Consider the following 10,112-nt stretch of genomic DNA (forward strand, 5'->3'; position numbering starts at 1 on the left):
AAAACAAATTATTTGTGTGTTGCTGGATTACTGACAGCAAAATGTATGATGTCAGAAAAATAATAGGCAGAGATAGCCTGCACAAGTTGGAAAATACAGTCAAAGATAAGGAAATATTCTTTGGCAGGAATAGAGACAGTCTCAGTCCCAGTGCCAATGGAGGAAAGTTGAGTAATTTGACAGACAATTATGTGATTAATCTGTAGGAAAAGACACTATGTGTCTCACTCTGTCACCACTCTGCTGCCTGATCATTGGACTAATATCTGGGTGAGATGATGGTCTGCTATCACAGCAGGAAGAGCTCTGAATCTGTAGGAGCCAATGGAAACCCTCTGGAAGTGCTAAGAATTCCAGTGGCCTAAACTAAGGGCAGAAGTGAACAATGTCAGCCAAACACATCAGCTGAGTTTGTCACCACAGTAAGTATGATAATGTTGAAGCGAACTGAATGTGAATGTTACTTTACAAGAAGTCAAGCAAAATATAACATTTTGTTATAGAGAAACATCTCCCAAACATTGTTCTTCCAAAATTTCATACTGTTTGTCTTTATGGGTTAGGAGTGATACAATGAGCTAGGTACTTGTTTGAGTCAAAACTTACTTAATTTCCCCTAATTTGAAAACCTCAGGATGCCAACATCTTACCTGAGCTACCCCAGAGAAACTAACTAAAATATTTGATTATTTGGTTGAACCAGCTATTCCCAGGTGAATATTTTATTTCAGCATACAATAATCCAATCATTGAAGAGTTATTCTACTTTGTAAAAAGACTTGTTATTTTGGAATAAACCATTTTTTTTTGTTCTGGAAGAGCCTATCCAAGCAAGAGCTGTTATCCTGGAATAGCTGATTATGCAACAGTTATGTCAATCCACTAGCTTGATATATATATCTTTAGCTTCACCTTATTAGCAAATTGGGAAAAATTTTCAATTAGAGAAGTATTTACATTAAATAGTTTGTATTTTAAGAAAGTTAAATATCAAATGGGGATTTAATATGGGTGAAATACCTTTACATCAGTAGGTAATATTACACTGTAAGCCACAAAACTGAAAGACACACATATTTTGTTTATAAAGTTGATATGTAAAATCAACTAATATTTTTAAAAAGATACAAAGATGCAAGTTCAGCTTTAAGATTGGGTGTGTATTTTCAGTTAACAGCTTTTGTCTTACATAAATTTATATGTACAATTTATTTATGCAGTATAATTTCCTTATTTAAGTAATGTTTTGCTATTAGAAGCCATCTCCCTCTCCCAAAAGCAAACAACCCCCCACCCCCCACCCCGAGAATAAGCAAACCCAAAAGTTTTAGCATTCTCTTTCTGTTTAACTTTGTCTGTATTTTGACTCCCTTTGTTTTCACAAATGTTTTCACGATTGAAACAGGGATGGGCAGATAAAGTGGACAGACAAATGGAAAATAAAACTCACAGGGTTTTTTTTTCCTATTATTACTCCAGATGACACAGTAACAAACACAGATAAGATACTGGACAAACAAACCTCAGATCACACCTGTGCCTTAAAGTGTGGCCATTTTTTACCACTCTGTATCCATCTAATTACAGATTCTCCTCACAAACCTTTCCTCACTGCCTCAAATTGTAGTGGTCATCACAAGACTACCCATAATGGAACAAAAAGAATGGAAAAGGGAAAATCATGGAGAGAAGAAATCCTTAGAATAATATTGGAAAGAAAAATTTTGAGTAACTGGAAATGCTTGTCTTTTAAAAATCTTTATAGAAGAAAAGATGCTTTGAGAGAATTCTTTCCCTTTCTTTTTATATTGTTTCTTTACAGCAGAAACTGTTGCCTTTTTCTTAAAAGGCATCTGTTTTCTGCTGGGCAGATCAACACAACCTCACCTCACACACTCTTGCTTTGGTCCAGTGAAAGGTGTGCTCAACTTTTTGTATGTATCCTCTGTGTGAGTTAATGTCTACAGATAAAAAAACTATTAGATGCAAAAAGCTTTGTTTAGCATTATAAAAGCAATTTCGGCAGGATTCCCAGGCAGGATTTTTACAGCCATTTTCCCACAGAAGATGGGCAATTAGACAGTATGAAAAGTGACTTCCAGTTCTCAAAGTTTCATCTCATTTGGGAGCTAATATGATTTAGCAGCTAGACTGGTGTAGAAGACAAGGAGCCAGAAGAGTTTAACATTTCTGGGAAGGCCGAATTACCTTGGGCTACTCACTTAACTGTCATGTTCTTCACTGAAACCACCTGTAATACTGGGTGAAAACATCCCCCCCCCAACCTTCCCCGGTCTCATTGAGAAACAGATGCTTAAGTTTGGTTCTCTTCTCCAAAGTAAATAAATTACAAAAAAGAGCAAGACAAATACAGCATGAAAACAAGACATTCCTTTAGGAGCCTTACAAGTCAAACTGAGATATAGCTGCAATGAAAGCCCACTCAGCAGCAATAATGCATATCCTTGAGCTAAGAGCCAGCACGAAATACACTCTGATGTCTACTTGATTATTAAATGCTTACTTTGAAAACTTCACTTATACAGCTACAACCTCACTGACGTCAGAAAAAAAACAGTGGAAATCCATGGAGTAGCATCCTGTGAAGTGAAGTCTGAACTTCATGCAAATAAAAAAAGACACTTTTAAGTCAAGGAATAGGCATTGCATTCTTTGTTGACACATGTGCTTACTTGAAAGCACTGTGCACTTTTATGGTACTCAATCAAAGAGAAAACGGTTGTCACAGTCATTGTTCTAATCTGGACACTAGCTCAGAGTATCTCACGGAAAAAAGCAACGTTATTATCATATAAAGAGTGCAGCAAATGGAAAATTAATCTGCCAGTTAAGGCACAAGAATAGAGATCAGGAACCCACCCAGGTTCCATTTCCAGATATATCGGACACTTCCTGGATGATCACGTACATATCATCAAATTTTGATGTTCCAGTTTCCTCAGCTACAAAATGGATAGAGCAGCACTTGTTAAAGAAGCTCTGTGCTTTGAGACTGAGATGAAAAAAAGGCTTAAAAGGTCTGCACTTAAGGAGGAACTGCACATTGTTAACTGCAGCAGTCTCACTCAGATCTTTTCCTTTTCAATTAATGCATCGTTCAGTTAATTTGGCATATCATTGAAAACGTTCTAGGAACACAATGGTATTTTCAGCAAAGCAGTGTGCTGTCAAGTTATAATTCTTTTCATAATCACAACTAGATCCTGCAATTCTGTCACTTCACACATCAGCAATAGAACTCGACCTTGCCACAGCACAGGGAGCCACTAATGTATCACCTCAGCATACAAAGAGCCTCTCCTGGCACCAAGCCAACAAAACAGTGCATTTCTGTGCCTGTACAAAGCTGGCAGGAGCAGAATAGATGGGAGAACAACCTGACAATACCCTGCTGCTTTATTTGCACCTCAGACTTGTTGTAGTAAAATGGCTGGGGTCGGATCGAGCTCAGAAAATTTGACATTACTCAGTCCCGTGCTCTTGGAGTGCCTTATTTTTTTTCAGTCGTAAATCTCTTTTTCTGTTGTGTTTTTTGGTTAGTTGGTTGGTTGGTTTGTTTTGTTTTTTGGATTTTTTTGAAGGGGGACAGAATGCATGGAGTTACTGCCTGTGTTCCCCTAACGAGACCCCAGTTCCAAGCCCCTGCTGTTCTCTCATCTCACGCTCGAACATGTCAGAAAAGCCAAAACCCAAAAATGCCCGGGGAGCTACTGTCATCTAACGACCAACAAGCTGAACTACAACACGGGGCCACTGGCCTTACCAGCGTGAGGAAAATCACTGCCCCCAAATGCCACAGATTTTCATTTGTTCTGGGGCTGAGAACAGCGCAGGCACCAGAAGACCAGAGCTGGAATGGCAAAAAAAAGGATAAAAATCCTTATCACTCAGCAAGATTGTCTCCATATCTTTGTATTTTTTTTCCTTTACCACTAGGGTTTTTTTATCAATATGATTTATCCTGATTTTATTTGTGAATATAACTTCATTTCACTTGCACTTACTTTAAACAAAGCTGATGGTACTATGAACTGCTGCTCATTCCAAAACACATCAGAAGTCAAAGAACAAATATTCTGCAGCAATATTAAAGATTTATATATTCGAATGATATTTTTTACAACTTTGATAAAAGACAGGCTCCTCCAACCATAAACAGCCTTCTTACACATGAGGAAAAGTACCTGGTTTCTAGAAGATCCTGACTTTGTGCTTGATTTTAAATGTAAGGCAAAAAAACGTTCTTCCCTGGTAACTTCTCTCCGTCTCTAAAATAAAATATTAATAAAATCAATCAGATTGGTTGATTTAAAATTTAATTTTAAACATGTTTGCTTTGCAAAACAAAATAATAACAATACTACAGAAGTAGCAATATTAAGCAGTATGGACCTTCTGTTCAAGTTGCTGAAGGATTAATCTTGGTTTGCTGAAGTGTTGAATCATTTTTTGACAAGTATCTTTTTCTGCAAGCAAGGTGGCAGTATTTCCTTCATTTCTGTTTATTCAGCCAGCTCACTTAAATGAATTATCCATTATTTCCATCCATAAATAAAAAAAGAGCTGGAGATGACTGGATGATCTCTCCTAGTTCTACATGTTTGAAAGACTGAGTGTTCAAATCAAATTATATTCCTGCAAGTATACTTCCATTTTTTAATAAAAGTTTCTCAGTGCAAAGCATACTTAGACAATCTTCTTAAGAATAAGGCACACATACACTTATAGTAATTTTATTTAACTAAAAGCAACTACAAAGAGATTTTTTCCCTCATTGTTTTCTTTCAATTCCTGTATTTATCCACTAGGAGTCTCATATGAATCACAAGTAGAAGTGCAATAATTACTTAGCAAAAAAAAAGAAATGAAACAGACATCATCTTTCAAAATAGTGAAATGTATGTAAAAATTAAGATGTTATGTTAAAATCTGAAATGTCTTAGACGTATGTAGCTATAGCATGTCCGCTTTGTTAGCAAAAAGAAATGCTAAATTATGCATAAAGATTATAATCAGCACATTTTAATGGTTAACAATCAGGGAAAAATCAGTCTTTAAGAAACAATACAACTGTAATTTAAGATTATAAACCATCATTTAAATCAAAGTTTTCTGTTCACTGGTTTGATTAATTTTCATGATGACTGATTTAAACCACTGCTCTAATATATGCTACTGTTTACTCATTCTGAGCTACAGCAAATATTTTTTTTCCGCAAATCCTGCTGCCAGACTCCTCACTTTTTCTAGCTGCAGTCACACATTTACTTCTGTAAACAGGATTATGGCATTGCTCCTTTGGACATGTGGGAACCTTCTGGCAGCCCATCACAGGAGCCATCCCTACAGCCCCCCTCTGCCAAAACCTTGCCACACAAGCCCAGTACAAGGCTATGGCAGCATAAAGAAACTGTGAAAAGAGTAGTTTTTGGGTACAATGTAACTAGCTGTTTACATTACCTGCAGTGATATCCTCCAATTGAAACCCAATTACTTATGTTTTATCTTTATACCACTAAAGGCATTCTTTTAAATGGATATGGCTCTGCCATCTTCCTTCCTATCTTTTTTTCTTTTTTTTTTGCCTCAAGGCCTACTTTTATATCACAGAGCACTCCAGATCCCTCATCTAACTCCATAGCTATACTAGAATCCTGTGTTAATGCATGTAAGGTTTCTCTGCATGTATATCAGCTACCTCATAAACTTCTCCCTATGGTCTGCCATTCTCTTCTAATCATCAGTACCTCACAGAACAAATCTGGCTTTGAATTAATTGAAGGTTAGATAGACTTACATCTTCCCACTTTGCAGTCAAAACTTAATAGTTTATAAATATAAACTCATAAAGACAAACTCCTAATTTATCTTTAATGTTAAGACTGTCACTTTTAGCCTAGTTTTCACAAAAAAAAAAAAAAAAAAAGAAAAAGGACTGTGTATGATGTCTGCTTATCTATTGGTTTCTACTCTTCCCTCTCATACACGTTTGGAATCAATCTGCTGATTGTGAACAAATATGAAAGAGGAACAGAAGTCTCTGAGATGATAAAATTCTCTAAGTATCATGAAGATCAATATCTGAGTCAAGGAGAAAAACCCAAGTTACTGTCTCTGTTGAGCACTAAAGTTATCTATCCTGTTGTGGCAAGACAGAGGCATAGATGATGTAAACACAGAGGACACAAAATTGTGGGAAACCAGGATTAAGTATTTCTGGTGCTCCACAATCAGATATTCTTAGAATACAACCATTCATGAGTTCTGAAACCTTTCAAATGCCTCAATTAACCACAAATACCTTCTTGCCTCAACTCTCAATATTTCTTGACTACACAAACCTATGACCTCAGACCACCACCTTCAAGACATTTTATGAAGAAATCTTACTCAAGGGTAGAAGGAACAGCTTTTACCACAACATGATTTCTATCATTCCTGTTCTACTTAATGGTAACAATTTGTCTAAAAAAATCCAAACAAGGAAAATTTTCTTTCCCAAATTAGGGACTGCAATGGGATATTCTGGCCAGAATCTGAGAATACACCTCCTACAGCAGCATCAAAAATACTTCTGGTAGAAAACTAAGAAATGTGACCACCATGTCCCTTTTATCCCATCTTTTACATTCTATGTAGGACAGTGCTAATTATTTGCTCCCACAGGAATTCATCCCACAAACTCAAACCAGCCCTTCTCTTTCTTGCTCTGGTGTGCTGAGATATTAAGCTGCTGACTGTGCCATCAGCCCATCTTTTTTTGGGTGTTGCCCTGAATGTTAAGCACCTCGAATCTGATGCGGTACAAAATCTGCATGGAAGGAAAGCAGTTAAAATATCAGGCTGGGGTTCTAGCCTTGACCAAAACTGTCCAGAAGGCAAAATGGTACATGATTACTATATTTTTGAAGAATGGTAATTTCAAACTCAAGCAGACTGCATTTCTGTAATTCCCCGAGATGTATTGAAGGAATGCAGATCCTGGGAGTGTACGACCTTTGACTCATGCACAGAGCACAAAGATGTAGTCAGCTATAAATAGCATGCAGGAATAATGCAACCATTACTATTCTCTGCTATAACTGCACTGTTATTCTGCACAATGGACACGTAAAATCCAGGTCTATCCTTCACCAGCAGAATTAAAATCAAGTTTGTCTACACAGAGAGATCCATAAATAGAACGGTTTATGTTGAAGAAGTATAAAGATGCACCAAGGAAGTTCAGATTCCACATTAGGAAAAGGATCTTCACTGAGAGGATGCTCAGTCACTGGAAGTGGTCACAGCACCAAACCTGTCAGAGTTCAAGGAATTCCTGTACGATGCTCTCAGTCACATAGTTTACCTGCAGGTAGTCCTGCAAGAAGCACAGAGTTGAACTTGATTATCCTCACAGATCCCTTCCAACTCGAGATATTCTATGCTCTTATCCCTCTATATTTAAGCCTGATCCATCACCCACTAACGAAAATAGAAATCTTCCTGCCAACTTCATTAATTAAGTGTTGGGCTGAAGCATTTATGCTACCCCTAATGTCAGAAAAAGTTCATTTTTAACTTTCAACTGGTAACAGAATCTCTTACTTACTGTTTAACTATATTTTATATGTATTTTTAAAATATGCATAAGGGGCATAACTGTTTTGTAGATGTCAGTATGAAGACAACCTGGATAAGAAATTGTAAACATTCACAGAAGACTCCAAGGCCAAGTAACTGTGACACGTACACGTCTGATGGGGAACCAATTTTCCCGTGGAAAGATTAAACTAAAACTTTGAGCAGGCTGTTCAGATTTGGTAAAACAGGTTTGGGAGTTGTACTCTCAGGTTGGAGTTTGGCAAGGATCTGGCCTGGCACTACACTAGAACCAAAATCTGTCATCTCCTCTTCATCTATCTTCCCTTTCCCACCTTCTTCCTCTCTTTTGCTGGTGTCCACACAGCAAATGCACAACAAAAAGGTTTGAAGACCTGATCTCTCTGAAAAAAAACTGTAGTGGAATGCTTGGCTGTCAGCTGTGTCTGTTCTCTCAGGGTGCTTCACTGCCCAGCACGAAGGCAGGCACACAGAAGCCCTATAAGCTTAAATGTGTACTATACTGTAACTTTGGAAACCTACAGCCAGATAAATGATTTACACTGGATTGTTTTTTAACCTGTGTCTTCAAAAGTACTGTTCACATGCTAACTTCTACTTAACATGCACAGATAAGGTAGGCTGAAATGCACCTTACCAGATAAGCATATAACCTCATATTCTATTTGAACAAAAAATGATAATTTCAGACAAAAATCTCATCATGGACTACTAAGCAAATAGGCAACTCAAAAATATTTTTTTCTAAGCAGATCACCCTTTTATTTTACTTTTTAACTATGTACCCTTAAGGATCAGGCTTTATCAACACTACTAATATTCATGCTAGCTAGCTTGAAGTATTTATTTATTAATTCCCCCTAAAGATCTTGGCTTGATCATGTGTTATAGCGATGATAGAGAATCACAGAATCATAGAATAGTTAGGGTTGGAAGTGACCTTGAAGCTCATCTAGTTTCCAGCTCCCTGCCATGGTGTCCTGGTTTTGGCTGGCACAGAGTTCATTTTTTTTAAGTCGCTGGTACAGTGCTCTGTTTTGGATACAGTATGAGAAAAATGTTGAGACATATACTGATGTTTTGGTTGTTGCTAAGTAGTGCTTACCCTTAGTCAAGGACTTTTCAGCGTCTCATGCTCTGCCAGTGAGGAAGTGCACAAAAAGCTGGGAGGAGCATGGCCAGGACAGCTGACTCATAGAATCATAGAACTGTTTGGGTTGGAAGAGACCTTAAAGATCATCTAGTCCCAACCCCTTTGCCATGGGCAGGGACACCTTCCACTAGATCAGGTTCCTCAAAGCCCCACCCAACCCGGCCTTGAACACTTCCAGGGATGGGGCATTCAAAAATTCTCTGGAAAACCTGTGCCAGTGCCTCACGACTCTCACAGTAAAGAATTTCTTCCTAATATCTAATATAGACCTATTCTTTTTCCATTTAAAGCCATGTCCCCTTGTCCTGTCACTACAGACCCTTGTAAAAAGTTTCTCTCCACCTTTCTTGTAGCTCCTTTAGGTACTGGAAGATGCTCTAAGGCCTCCCCAGAACCTTCTCTGCTCCATGTTGAACAATCCCAGCTCTCTCAGCTTGTCCCATAGGAGAGGTGCTCCAGTCCACTGATTATCTTTGTGGTCTCCTCTGGACTCACTCCAACAGGTCCATATCCTTCTTATACTGGGGAGTCCAGAGCTGGATGCAGTGCTCCAGGTGGGGTCTCACCAGAGCAGAGCAGAGGGGCAGAATCACCTCCCTCGACCTACTGGTCACGCTGCTTTTGAGTTCCTAGCCTGAAGTAAGCATTTTAGTTGGAAAAAAAAAATTGAATGTGCTACACACTTGCTTACTCTTCTAACAAGCTCCCCGAACTGATTTACAAGCATTTTATATATTTCTTCATGTCTGTTGGAGCATTTCTGAGGAGGAGCAAGAGGGTATGAGGATAAACTCTTTTTGTATCATTGTATTTCAGAATATACACCATTACTGTGTCAGCACGCTCGTACTGAGGGCACAGTTCAACAATTTCTCCTTGTGGCAGCGCAGCCGGCTGGTGCGACCGTGGAATGTCCACTCTCTTGCCCCACGGCTGTTACCTCATAAAAAAAAAATAATTACCTGTCAGAAAAACAAACAAACAAAACAAAAATCTTAAAACCCTTGTCCGCTGGATCGCACGGCGGGGATGGGGTGTTACAGCCGGGCTGAACCGCTGAGGGCAGCGGCGGCGCACGCAGCACCCGCCCCTCGCTGGGACCTGCTGGGTGCGGGGAAGGAGAGGTTCCCCGGCTGTACCACTGCGGGGCTGGCGGGTGAGGAGGACATGAGACGACCGCCGCTTGCCTCGGCACCACCCGACTGCTCTGAACCGAGCAGAGCCCGACCCTGGCGCCACACCCCGCCCGCTGCCCCAGCGCCCCGGAGCGCTTCCCGCCCGCCCCTTCTCCTCTCCACATACCCCCCCACACACACCCACCCCCCCCGCGCGGCGA

General features: G+C 39.3%; 1 long non-coding RNA gene across 1 annotated transcript in view; it reads right to left on the reverse strand.

Moving 5' to 3' along the window:
- Positions 1 to 10,007, reverse strand: part of LOC113972068 — a 60,980-nt gene extending 50,973 nt beyond the window's left edge. Inside the window, exons 1-4 of the long non-coding RNA XR_003535756.1 lie at positions 9,739 to 10,007; positions 4,414 to 7,381; positions 4,206 to 4,289; positions 3,785 to 3,871 (exon numbers count right to left, since the gene is read on the reverse strand). This is a non-coding gene — a long non-coding RNA (uncharacterized LOC113972068). The remainder of the gene's footprint in view (positions 1 to 3,784; positions 3,872 to 4,205; positions 4,290 to 4,413; positions 7,382 to 9,738) is intronic.
- Between the last annotated feature and the right edge of the window lie 105 nt (positions 10,008 to 10,112).

Source organism: Neopelma chrysocephalum, unplaced genomic scaffold, assembly GCF_003984885.1.
Source record: "Neopelma chrysocephalum unplaced genomic scaffold, ASM398488v2 Primary Assembly neopelma1_88, whole genome shotgun sequence".
In the NCBI taxonomy this organism is placed as follows: Eukaryota; Metazoa; Chordata; class Aves; order Passeriformes; family Pipridae; genus Neopelma; species Neopelma chrysocephalum.